This window comes from Ahaetulla prasina, chromosome 1 (genome assembly GCF_028640845.1).
Source record: "Ahaetulla prasina isolate Xishuangbanna chromosome 1, ASM2864084v1, whole genome shotgun sequence".
NCBI lineage: Eukaryota > Metazoa > Chordata > Lepidosauria > Squamata > Colubridae > Ahaetulla > Ahaetulla prasina.
The window spans coordinates 102,914,598-102,928,937 of NC_080539.1; the positions used below are offsets into that span (position 1 = coordinate 102,914,598).

General features: G+C 40.4%; 1 protein-coding gene across 1 annotated transcript in view; it reads left to right on the forward strand.

Annotated features, from left to right (window-relative positions):
* NHSL1 (NHS like 1) overlaps positions 1-14,340 on the forward strand; it is a 163,315-nt gene that overhangs the window by 95,851 nt on the left and 53,124 nt on the right. The gene's annotated exons all lie outside the window — the stretch shown is intronic.

A 14,340-nucleotide genomic window follows, 5' to 3' on the forward strand; every position in this document is an offset into this window, starting at 1 on the left:
TTAAGGTAGTCCCCAGGAGGGAGGGGGCCAGGAGGGAACCATAAAGAGAGCAGCAGCTCCCTTGTGAATGGAGGGAGAAAAGTTAACATTCTCTCTGCCACAGAATTCAATGTTAAATGCAGCAGAGAGAATACTAACTTTTCTCCCTCCATTCACAATGGAGCTGCTGCTTTTAAGGTAGTCCCCAGGAAGGAGGGGGACCTGGGGGGGGAGCATCTGGAATGGAGCCGTTTTTGTGAAAAGCAGGAAAATGGTTTTCCTGCCTGTCATCCATTCGTCAATCTCAGCACAGATTGAGGGAAGGATGGTAGGCAGGAATATTCTCCTCCCCATTTTCCTGCCATTCACGACAAGGAGTGGCTGGGAGGGGAGGGCCGGTGAGGAGCCCCTCGATATGAGTGATGTCGAGTTGACCACGCCCACCCTCTCCCCAACAAGCCACACCCACAGAACTGGTAGGGGAATTTTTTTTAATTTCACCCCTGGTTGAGTGTCAGATACTTTTCGATAAAGGTATAGAGTATCCATTTTGTTCTATAGGCAGTCTGTTTTTCTTTTGTTCTTTGCTGAGTTGCATTGCTACAGTACTAAAATACTGATACAAATGTTTGTACTTTATTTCTGATCCTGGTAGCAGGTGCAGAACTGACAGCAAATGGACACAGTAGATCAATATGGAATTATGGCATGCTTTAAAACTGTGTTAATTGTTGTACTGTCTGTGCCCCTTGACCTCGGGGCTGCTGTTGGTCTCTGCACATCTGCTGTCAGCCTTGCATAAAGCCACATCAACATGCATACACAATTTTTACATTTATTGGCATGGCTGAATGTTATTTGTTTGTTTATTTTGGGAAGACAGTATGGCAATATATAGAAAAAACCTGCATCATTGGAAAAAGTGGGGAGATTCAGTTGAGCCCACAGTGAAGTAGGTCAGTGGTCAGGCCACTCGCTAACAAAGCTGTCTGAGGCTCATTGCTTAGAAGGCTGTCTTGTAAGCAAACAGGCTTTAAACATGAAGGTGACTTTACTGTATATATTAACTGAAAACACAACTGCCATGTATATCTATCACTACGTATTATATGCAATAGTACATAACAGCGTTATATTTGATTGAAATGTGAAATATTCACATCATAGTCATATTATAAATAAATTTATCTTGGAAATAAAGTAGAGTTAGGCTTCCTGGCTGTTAATATTATTCTGAAAACTGCATAAAAAGCCCCACTTTTATCAGCATAAACAAAGATCTGGACAGCTATTGCAAATCAGTTCATAAAAAGCTACCGTATATACTCGAGTATAAGCCGAGTTTTTCAGCACATTTTTTGTGCTGAAAAACGTCCTAAACTTATACTCGGATCGGCTTATACTCGGATCGGCTTATACTCGAGTTGTTTTTTTTTTAAGCCCTCGGCTTATACTCGGATCGGCTTATACTCGAGTTGTTTTTCTTTTTCACATTTTACGGACGGAAGCCCTGCGGTGCAGTGAGAGGGCGGGCGGGGAGCCGCCAGCCTTCTCAGCTGAGGAGGAGGGTTTCCCCAACCGGTAGGTGCCTCATTTCCCACCCTCGGCTTATACTCGAGTCCCCAGTTTACCCCAGTTTTTGGGGTAAAATTGGGGACCTCGGCTTATACTCGGATCGGCTTATATTCGAGTATATACGGTACTTTTCGCATACTTTACAGTAGTGGCCAAAATTGTGGAAACCTTTTGGGAAAAGTGTATTTTTGAGTTTTGATGGCTAATAACACCACTTTTTGGGGGGAGTAGTACCATAAAATTATATATCAATGGAAAGATAACGTAATCAAAAATGTAATGCAACAAAGTTTGTTCATTTATCTGCATTCGATGATAAGCCAAATATCTATATTAAGCCAAATAAGCAGAAAAAGGAAGTACAACTTGCTTAGGTTGATATCAGGTAGCTTTCCTTCATCTGATTGTAGCTAATGTCAGTGTTTAGAGAGCCAATCAGGTGTCATCTTGTTTTGGCAATGAGCCAATCAAATCACAGTAGGATTCTGTTATTGATGTCATGTATTGAAGCTGAGAGGAGAACATTTGTGTGTGTTATATGATTGCTATCAAGTTGGTTGGGTTTTTTTGTGTTCTTTCATTTAGTGAGCTTGTAATGTAATGGTGCAAAGAGTTGACTAGTTACCCAGAAAGCGATGTAAAATAGTATTATTAAGTGAACAAGGCTACAGTTATAAATAAATTAGAAGAAAAATTGGTGGAAACCTAACCGAAGGTGGCATATCTAAGTTTTTGAAGAGGTATAAGGAGACTCAGTCACTACAAAACCATACTGGTAAAGGCAGGAAAAGGTGCATAACAGCAAGTGATGATAGAAGAATTAAGAGACTGTGCCTACGTGACAGAAGAAAAGCATCTGGGTTTATACAAGAGGAAATGGTGCAATGCAATGTGAAGTTGAGTGCAAGGACTGTTTGTTGCAGACTGCAGGAATTTGGCCTAAAATCTAGAATTCCACAAAAAAAGCCACTTTTATCTCTCAAACAAAGGTTGAAAAGCATTACATTATTGATTAAATTATTTTTCTATTGATAAAAACTTTTATGGTACTATTAAAAAAAAAGTGGTGTTATTAGCTATCAAACTTCAAAAATACACTCAAAAGTTTCCACAATTTTGGCCACTACTGTATATTATTCTTGCATATCTATAGAATGTTTGCTTCTGTATTTCACAAAATCTTTGTTAGTTCTTAATTCAGCTGCTGACTTACCATCTTTGCTCTATTTTCAGCACATTTCTATTTGTCAGGCTTTGTTTTGCAACCATTATCCATTCTTTTTATATTATTTCCAGGCTCTATTTATCAAACTTTCTTACCTTTATTTTTCTTTCTTCTTATTAACAATGCACAGCTTCTCTTTCCTTATTCTGATCTTTAATTTTTTTCTCTTAATTTACTATGTCTGCATTCTCCTCATATGATAAAATGTATCTGATGTTTCCATAAACTGAATAGCTGTCACACCAACTTAGAAAAGTATATGCAGGTTGTTATGCATGAACCTTTATGGCAGTGGTGAAATCCAATTTTTTTACTACCGGTTCTGTGGACGTGTCTTAGTGGGTATGGCAGGGGAAGGATACTGCAAAGTCTCCATTCCCACCCCACTCCAGGGGAAGGATACTGCAAAATCCCCATTCCCTCCTTTGCCGGTTCTCTGAACTACTCAAAATTTTCACTACCGCTTCTCCAGAACCTGTCAGAACCTACTAGATTTCACCCCTGCTTTACAGTGAGTTAAAAAAACAGCTTTTCAAGCAGTCCAGTTCCAACATATATAAATTGTTTTGTCATTCTGCCTTGATTACAGAGTTAGTGCTTGTAAATGGACGTTTCTGATTGTTTAGGCTCTAGCAATGAGCACATTGCTAGCGGGTAAACAATCAGTAAGTTCCATTTACAAGCACTAAGTTTGTAATCAAGGACAGAATTGTAGCCATAGTCTAATAAATATTAGTTTAATATCCCTTTTGCCATTATTTGCTTGCCCACACTGCTATGCAAACTCAATTAGATTGATTGCTAGCAGATGGCTGGTTTGAGTACATAGTCAACAGTATTTAAGTTCCTAGTTACAGATATTTATTCAGTATACAATTGACTTGCCAGGGCCAAAGACTTTGTAATAAAATATCTGTCATTAATTTAAGATTTTTCTGATTTGATAATAGTGAGTTCATTACCTTAAATAAAATAGTGCAATTGCTTTGATGTTTGAAAGACAGAAAACTGCAGTCATTAAGCAATGCAACTGTTGTAAATTAAAAGCATTTATTATTTAATTATGACAGTTACAAATGAATATTAACATTGTTGTTATTTGGTCCTAGTCTCTCTTTTGTGGCTTTTCTCATGTCAGTCTAACATCTTTGTAATGTGCCCTTAATGCTTACTTTTAGCAGATGCTGCTTTATGACTTCTGTAACATTATATGTTGAGAAGAGAGAATGAATGGCTGCTATTCTTTTTGTTCAAAATATTTGTTTCTGAATGCCTAGGAAAATATTTGATAGTTGCAATGGGAACCAGTGTTTATGTAAGATTCATGCACCAAAAGAATGAATCAAAGTTGTAGATGTTTCTATCAATTTTTCTGGAGAAAGAACTGGAATGGAAATATTCCACTACATTCCTTCATGTGTTTGTATCAGTGATGAAATCCAATTTTTTTCACTACTGGTTCTGTGGGTAGGGCGTGGTGGGTGTGGTGTGGTTTGGTGGCCATGGTCAGGGAAAGGATACTGCAAAATCTCCATTCCCACCCGACTGCAGGGGAAGAATACTGCAAAATCTCCATTCGCATCCCACTCACTCGGAGGTCAGAGAATTGGCGCAACGTTGGAGGTAGTTCTTTCCGGAGGGCTGGGCCCCCCACAGAGAAGGCCCTCCCCCTGGTGGTCGCCAGCCGACATTGTCTGGCCGACAGCACCCTGAGGAGACCCTCTCTATGGGAGCGCACTGGTCGATGGGAGGCTACCGGTGGCAGCAGGCAGTCCCGTAAGTATCCCAGTCCTAAGCCATGGAGCGCTTTAAAGACTGTCACTAACACCTTAAATTGCACCCGGAAGACAACCAGAAGCCAGTGCAGCCCGCGCAGGATAGGTGTTATATGGGAGCCTCGAGCCGCTCCCACTATCACCCGCGCGGCTGCATTCTGGACCAGTTGAAGCCTCCGGTTACCCTTCAAGGGGAACCCCATGTAGAGAGTGTTGCAGTAGTCCAGACGGGAAGTAACGAGGGCATGAGTGACCGTGCACAGAGCATACCGGTCCAGGAAGGGATGCAACTGGCGTATCAGGCGAACCTGATAAAAAGCCCCTCTGGCGACGGCCGTCATATGGTCTTCTAATGACAGCCGTGTATCCAGAAGGACGCCAAGATTGCGGACCTTCCCCGTGGGGGCCAACAACTCACCCCCCATGGTCAGCGATGGAATCAACTGATTATACCGGGACGCCGGCATCTACAGCCACTCAGTCTTGGACGGGTTGAGTTGGAGCCTGTTTTTCCCCATCCAGACCCGCACAGCCTGCAGGCACTGGGACATCATTTCAGCGGCTTCGTTGGGGTGGTTAGGGGTGGAGGTGTACAGCTGCGTATCATCAGCGTACAGATGACAACTCACCCCAAAAACCACGGATGATCTCACCCAGCGGCTTCAAATAGATGTTGAACAGGAGAGGCGAGAGCACCGACCCCTGCAGCACTCCACACAGGAGGTGCCTCATGGTCGAACTCTGCCCCCCGTCAACACCGTCTGCATCCGGTCAGAGAGGAAGGAGGAGAACCACCGAAAAATGGTGCCCCCCACTCCTAACCCCTCCAGCCGTCGCAGCAGGATACCATGGTCGATGGTATCAAAAGCCACTGAGAGGTCTAATAGGACCAGGGCAGAGGAACAACCCCTGTCCCGGGCCCTCCAGAGATCATCCACCAACGCGACCAACGCTGTCTCCGTGCTGTAACCAGGCCGGAAACCGGACTGGAACGGGTCCAGATAGACAGTTTCATCCAGGTACCGCCACAAAGCGAAGGTTGGAGACTGGATGGTAGTTTGCCAAAACAGTTGGGTCCAGGGAAGGCTTCTTGAGAAGGGGCCTCACCACCGCCTCTTTCAAGGCGGCGGGGAAAACACCCTCCCTCAAAGAAGCGTTCACAATTCCCCAGAGCCAACCTCGTGTAACCTCCTGCGTGGCCAGTACCAACCAGGAGGGACACGGGTCCAATAAACATGTGTTTGCATTCAGCCATCTCAGTATCCTGTCCATGTCCTCGGGAGCCACAGTGTCAAACTCATCCCAGATGATATCTCCAAGATCTGCCTCCGTCTGCCCGTCCGGATCTACCCATACTGCATCCAGCCCATCCCGGATCTGAGTGACTTTATCATGCAGATAACATCCAAAGTCCTCAGCACGTCCCTGCAAGGGGTCCTCCCCGGCTCCCTGTACAGGAAGGGAGCGGGTCACCCTAAACAGGGCGGCTGGGCGATTATCTGCTGATGCAATAAGGGCGGCGAAATATTCACGTTTCGCTGCTCTTATCACCACTAGATAGGTCTGAATGTGAGACCTCACTAGTGTTCGATCAGATTCGGAGCGGCTGGCTCTCCAACTACTCTCTAGGCGTCTTTTCCGGCACTTCATCTCTCTCAGCCCCTCGGAGTACTAAGGGGCTGGTCGAGATCAGCGCCGGGTCAGAGGCCGCAAAGGCACGATTCGATCTAAGGCCCCCACCGCCGCCCGTTACCACCAGGCGGCGGTAAGTTCCTCGGCCGAGCCGTGAGCCAGTCCTCAGGGAATGGTCCAAGCTCCATCAGAAACCTCTCTGGGTCCATCAGGTGCCTGCGACGGAACCACCGAATCGGTTCCGTCTCTCTGCAGTGTGGGTTGGCGGTTCGAAAATCCAGCCGAAGAAGAGAATGTTCAGACCATGACAAGGGTTGAATAACTAAGTCCCCTAGTTCCAGATCATTCAACCACTGTCCAGAGACGAAAATCAAGTCAAGCGTGTTCCCCCCAATGTGAGTGGGCCCATCCACTAATTGGGTCAGGTCCAAGGCCGTCATGGAAACCAAGAACTCCCAAGCCACTACAGATGCTTCGCCGGTCGATGGCAGGTTGAAATCCCCCATGACCATAAGTCTAGGGATGTCAACTGCCACTCCGGCTATCACCTCCAGCAACTCGGGCAGGGCTGCTGCCACGCCGCAAAGAGCCAGGTACGTGATCAGCAAACCCACCTGAATCCCATGACCCCACTTCACAAGGAGGGATTCACAACCGGCTATCTGTGGTACAGTGGTCTCCCTCGGTCCTAGATCCTCGTTAATAATAATGAGGTTCTCCAGAACCTGTGAGAACCTGCTGGATTTCATCCCTGGTTTGTATGTTTTTTTTATGTATGTGTCCTACTCCAGTTGCTCTTGGCTTGCCTCTTGAGAAGAACTTGCCATTGGCCCATTCTGGCCTTCATTGAAAGAGTGGCAATCTTCTGGTGGAAATGACATGATATTCTTCACTTTTTCTCTATCTCATGTAGTTTATGAACTTCTGCTGTGCTATAAGCAGTGGTGGGATTCATTGGTTGTAATAACTGGTTCACTGTGCGCATGTTTCCGCCCATGCTCAATACGATCGAAAATTACCTTCTACTGAATCCAGAGTGAGTAAAACAGCTGAGGCTCGGCAATCCACTCTGCTGCACCTATCAGCCGGGCTTAAAACAAAAGAAATATAGGTGGGGGGGGGCGGTTCGCTCTCAGCTGATTGTCAGAGCACAAACAGGTCAGAACCAGCTGAATCCCACCCCTGCCTATAAACTATATTCTGCTGTCCTATAAGATATAACTTTTTTCTATGAAGGTTTGTTAGGTGCTATACTTTTAAAAAATTTGATTAATGTAGAGTTCAATTCAGCTACTGCAGCAAAAAAGCTTAATGCGAATCTCCCAGTTTTCCTGTATCTTATTCAGTATAATTAATACGGAAAACTATGGTACTTAACTGTATTGTTACCTCTAAATGAAATGCTATTGTATTCTGTTTCTTCCTCATGTTTGGGTATATAGCAAGGAATAGCAACAGAAAGAAAATATATGAAATATTTAAAACATAATAAAAATATAACTATTTTAAAATAGTTAATGGTAGTACTGAAATTACCTTTTCTGGGAACAGTGGAAATAAAGAAAAGAGCAAAAATTGCCCTAAGAGAAAGGATTGGCGATTGATAGCAAAAGTCTTCTAAGAAACAAAAGCTCATACATAGATAGCAGATCCAACATTATCAGAAAAGATCCTCAGGCCTTTTATATTTATCAAAAAAATATTTTTTCTTGTCTCCATGGTAAATAATAGTCCATTGTAATTTTTACATTCCTTTATTACTTTCTAGAACAAGATAGACTAATCTGGATCCATCAGTCACTTATTCAAGTAATTAACTTCTGCAATATATTTTGTCTTTGCCTTTTGTCTTCTAAGAAATCTGCTACCTCATTTTATCTAATCTACTGGCACACCCTATTAGAAGACGTAAGAGGATTGGATACCGTAAACTATTAGTTCATCACAGGACAAAACTGGCTCATCTTGATTTGTCTAATTAGCATCTTATATATGGACCAGCTGCCTCCTTGAACAAAAAAAACAGACAATAAGATTATTTTATTAATTGAATATTAATTCTTGCATGCGTGAACCATATGTGGGATCTTTCTGAATCCACTGTAGCAAATCCATTATGAGAACAGAATAAACTCAAGACCAATTGTATCTGCAGAGAACAGAACATTGGAGCCATGAAAAATGTTTGTATCATTATCCTAAGTACAACCCATCTGGGCCCCTCCTGCTCTTTGTTACTCATATTAACACATTTAAGAACAAAACAGAATGCAAGTTTAGTAACTGTGTTTCTGGGAATTGGTACTCCTTTCTTTGAAAACAAAACTCAGGTCTTTCCTCTACCACATGTTTTCTAAATTCATAAATTAATTATTTGTATTAATATTATGTTGAGGCTTATGTGTTTTTAAAGTTTATAATGCAATGAAAGTAATTCTGCTTTTGTAAACAGTTAAAATTTATCTCTATATACACACAGGATGTATCAAAAGTCAGACTCTGAAGAAAGTTTATTTTATAAATTAAAATAAATATTCAAATTGGTATACATGTTCGTCTAAACACTTATTTGTGCATGGCCGCTAAACATTCCTAACTAAAGTAACATTTTTTTACCTGAAAAATACATTTATTAATATAATTATTGAAACTTAATCAGAATAGAATTGGAAGGGACCTTGGAGGTCTTCTAGTCCAACCCACTGCTTAAGCAGGAGACCCTATACCATTTCAGACAAGTGATTATCCAATATCTTCTTAAAAATCTCCAGTGATAACGCAAGCTCTGAGGGCAAGGTGTTCCATTGGTTAATTGTCCTCTCTGTTAGGAAGTTTCTCCTTAATTCCAGGTTGCTTCTGTCCTTGGTTTGTTTCCATCAATTGTTTTTTGTCTTTCCCTCTGGCGCTTTGGAAAAATAAGTTCACCCCCTCCTCTTTGTGTCAGGCTCTCAAATACTGGAATATTGCTATCATGTGCCCCGTAGTCCTTCTTCTCTCTAGACCAGAGGTGGTATTCACTTACCTTCACTACTGGTTCGCAAATGTGAGTGTGTGCGCCTCCTACGCACATGCACAGAGCCTTCTGCGCATGCAGAAGGACATGATGATGTCCAGGCGGGTGGGTGAAGCCTCCTGCTGCTGGCGCTACCGGATGGCACAATCCTTTAGTACTTGACACCTGGACCTGCAACCATTATAAATATGAGTTATTTGCAGAGCGTCTGAATTTTGATCATGAGGTCATGGAGATGCTGCAACGTTTGTAAGTTTGAAAAACTGTCATAAGTTACTTTTTTCAATGCTGTTGTAACTTCAAATGGTCACTAAATGAATTGTTGTAAGTCAAGGAATATCTGTAATGTAAACTGGTGTCATAGAAACATAGCACAAACTAAGCTATTTACCACCAAACTATTTAGCACCAAACCACGAAGAGCTTTATAGATTCAAATCAGCATTCTAATTGCACCTAGAATCAAATAAGAAAGCAATGTAGGACCTGCAAAACAGGTGTTGTGCCTCTCCCGCCCTCCTCTCCTCAGGCCCCTCCCATCTCCTGCTATCTGAGTCAGAGTCTGATAATGAAGAGGAACGGCCCGCCATGCCTCCAGCCCCCAGCCCTGGCACCATGCCCGGACAGAATGAGCAAACAAACCTCCCTCCTACAGCATGTGATCACGAAGCCAGCCACGTGCTAGAATTGCCAGCAGCAGACCAGAAGGACGGAAAGTCACAGTGAACGGATCCCCGCTTCCGGAGAATGGAGAGGCGATGTCAGCAAAAGGAAGTGAGGGGCAGACCTGAATAAGTGCTGAGTCATGGAGCCACACCCCATGGTCTATATAAAGGATCTGCTTTTTGGCATTCCTTGAGTCAAGCAAAGTCTCATCTGGTTTGCTGAAGTCACACCTTGGATTCCTGCCTGCCCTGAGAACTCTGACAGGAATTTGGCAAGGCTGCAGAGGCTTCGTGGCCACGCTTGATACAGACTTCCCAGACCCAGCCGTCGGAGGGGGAGGGGGACACAGCAACAGGTGTAATATGTGCTCGGTTCGCTATTGGTAATGCGCGACGCTTCTGCACATGCGCAGAGCATTTTTGATGATGTCTGGGCAGGTGGGCGGAGCCTCCCCCGCTGCCATTACTGGTTTGCCGGAATTGGGGTGAACTGGTAGAAACCCACCCCTACTGTGAACAGTGGGGCCATTGCATTTTGTACTAACTGAAGTTTCGGATGGTCTTTAAAGTTAGCCCCATATAAAATACGTTGCAATAGTCTAGTCGGATGTTGATGAGGTGAAGAACCACTAAAACAATGCAAAATGAAAGTTAGCAGCATACTGAGTACCATACCAAAAAGTCCTGGATCACACTTAGAAAAATCTGAACATTGACAAAGTTTCCATCTGTACGTTACAAAAGGCCACACATGCTTGGATCCCTACATATAGGTCAACATTACAACATTTTAGGTTCTTTGGAAGAACCCAATGCATATGAAGGCCAATATCAGCTAAAGAGCTGGCAGCTGTGATTTCACATTGCTGTGTATCTGGTGGGTTCTATTTAGCTTTACTACTGGTTCGCAACGGGAGCACATGCACAGAAGCCCCTTGTTGACATCAGGGCAGATAGGTGTAGCCTCCTGCCGGTTTTACTACCGGTTCTATAGAACCAGACAGAACCGGGAGCAACCCACCACTGCTGTGTATATAATATTAATAATAAACAGTTTACAATAAATAAATAGCTCTGAGTAGCCGAAGCTTAGGGAAAGGAGCTAGTGTGGATAGTTTAATGAAATCACTGGTTCCCAAAATTTTGGATTTATCTATCCATGGAATCTGCATTTCAATTTTATGAGATTCCTAAATCAAAATAGAATTTTAGTCATATGGACTGAACTCATTACAGTACACAATTCCATTCAGTGATTTATATTTGGTTGACCATGCTTTTTATTCTTAGAATGTAATAATTTTTCTTATTTAATGTGATTATAGTATATGTAATATTCATAACTATTACATATGTAATATTCATAGCTATTCACAACTAAGTAGTAATATTTTAAAAAGCTATAATCTTCATGATACGTTTAAATCTTTAGCTTATCTATATTATACCGGTATTATATTTTAATGTTCTCTCTTGTTGTTTTCTCAAAACTATTTGTTTTTTTAAAAAGGAAGAAGAAAAATTACTAGCTTAATCTGCTGAAGTAAAAAAATAAAAAAGCTAAGCAAGATAGATCTAATTAGTGCTTGGAAAGGAGACAGAAAGTCAACATGGACATTTACCCGTGATCAGGAGTTAAGCTTTGGTGGTCTGCCAGCTCCATACTAATATAGCTTTTTTAAATAAAACCTAGCAAGACCTGGAATAGGCTGCATTGTTCTGAGCTTAAAAAGAATATTGTATACAAGAAAACAGTAATTATTGGTTGCCTACAGATGGCAGCATTTTACCTTTTTTCCAGATTTTGTAAATCTGTTGTACTGTTTTGGGAAGTAGCTAATTATGCTCTCGCCCATCACTACCATCTGTTCTGATTATTTTCCTTACAGAAAATTGACTATAACAGGTTACCCATATGTTAGCTTCTTTTCAATGTCCTTAAAAATCTTTCTTCTTGAGCAAAACAATTTTAAAGCGCATATAGGCAAAATTCCATAGCTGCCTTTGTAAAAAGTATTACATTGATCACCATTGCTTCCATTCTCATATGATAATATTCATAAAATAATATTCTCATTTTATCTGACCAATAAAACTTTAAACACTGACCACCAGAGACACTTTCTGCTTCCAAGAAAGAGAGTAACTGGCCAAGGTCACCCAGCCAACTTTGTGTCTAAGGTAGGACTAGAACTCCCAATCTCCTAGCCTGAAACATTAATCACTATATCAAGCTGGTTCTCTTCTGGTTTAGCTTACTGGAATTAGGGTGATGATATTCTGTTTTGGAAATGGCCTGTGGCAGATTCATAGTGCAATTAAAACAAATGTATTATGTGGAAGGCCATTTTGTTAAATTAGAAAATGCTCAATTTTCAAATAGTTATTGTTCTGAAGGAAAAGATAAATCCGTTGACCAAAAGATGGATCTGATCTAATATATTTAGTTTTGATTGCCAAGATACTTAACAATTTTTTAAATGACCAAACTCTTAAAAAAAAATTCTTGAGCACCTTAGCTGAATGTTCTTGGCAGTGTAAGTTGTTTACATTGCTATCTTTCAGTTCCAGAGCAAGGTTGCTTAGAGCCATAGAAAATAGTTAATTTTCATTTTTAGCTGTTAACTCTAGGTTAATGATTGAGATAACAGTTCTGTGTAAAAGTTGGTACCTCTTAGACTGTGCAATCAGCTAAAGTAAATGCACTAAGTAAGTGCCAGAAATCTTGCATCAAAGTACTGAGTAAATAAGCAGAGCAATGATCAGAAGGTAACCCACAGTATATTTAAATAATTAAGCAAATTCAGAAATGGCATTGAACTATCAATGGGTAACTAGAAGCAGAATTGACTTGCTGTTATTTAAACTTGAAGGAATTTATTGCACTGAAAAACAAAGGCTTTTGTGCAGTACTTTTTTCTATCTCTTCAAAGATACAGTACATTATTTATTAACATTTTGGTTCAGAATATATTCCATGTCTTTGTAGGAGGAGCTATGTAAAAACAATATTTTTTTCAACAAATTTGGAAATTAATGTGTATTAAGATGTATATGTACTGTATGTCATATTTGTTTTGTCTACATTAATTTCTTCAAAATAATTTTGAGTGCTATTTAAAATTCTGAAATTTGACTTTCTCTTTTATTTTTGCAAAAACAATCACTGCCTATAGTCACTCTATGAGGGAGTGACTATGAGATTTGGCCTCCAAATCTTTTTATATAGTCCCTTTTATAGATACATACTGGTAGTACAGAATGAAGTTCTTAGATAGATATTAAGGATTTGAGGACTCTTTGTTGTTCAGATGTTCTGAATGTAGATAGAGGAGCATCAAGGTTTTTTGTATAGACACACAATAAGCTTACTGTCTGGTGCTCCTATTGGTTGAGATTTCCTGAGGGGGTTGCTAATTTATTTGTATTGATTGTAATATTGACTGTTTACACTTTAATCTCATTTTCTTTTTTAGAGTCATGTCTTCCTTGACCTTACAGTAGATTACAGTAGAAATATATGTAGCTGTTCTATCTGCTGCTGACCTGCATGCTAATTTGTTGGCTGTATTATGAAATATTTCATTAATATATTTTGTGTATATTTTATACTTCCTTTTTAAATATTGGTGATTTATGAAATTATTTGTTGTAATGCTTACAGAACACATTGGAACCAACTTTTAGATTTAAATACAGAATTGAACATTTGAAACAGGCCATGGAGCCTGGTTTTGGAAGATAACATTTATGACAATTCCATAATTTATTCTTTGAAGTTGAATTCATGTAAGCCTCCGTGTTGAGTCATAGTATAAAAGTATTGTAACCATGGTTTTGGAATTATATATTCCATAATTCCTGAATTTGGCATACATGTTTTGATTTATGGAAGCTATAATTTTGATTCTTGAGGCATAAGTTTACATATCAGCATCACAAACCTTGAAATAATTCTATGGAACTATGACTATTTTACTAAATTGTTATAAATTTGGCACACGATGCATTTACTTGTGGTATTCTGTGTGTGTCGCTTAGGTAAGGATGGATATGAGACTATCTTTGACATATCATTATAAGGGGACTATACTGTTATGCATAATTAAATGGTGAATGTTATTTCAAGAAAATTACTATTTCATTCCTCAGTGTCCTCGTCCCCCCCTACTTTTCCTTTGTTTCATCAATATGAATTGGCCATACAATTCACAAATACTAGCATCTTACTCTCTATTTATTATATAATATAATTATACTATACTACACTACACTAGTTATAAATATCTTATTCTGATGTGCTTATACTTATAGTTTGTGATGGTAGAGAAAATGAATCAGTAATCAAGGATACTAAATTAAAACCCGTGTGAGGAATGTATTATTATTTATGGTAAAATAAGGTAATTATAAGAAGTTCTCCTTTTACTTTCTTTGTCTCTCATCATAATCCCATTTTATTGTCAAATCTACCAA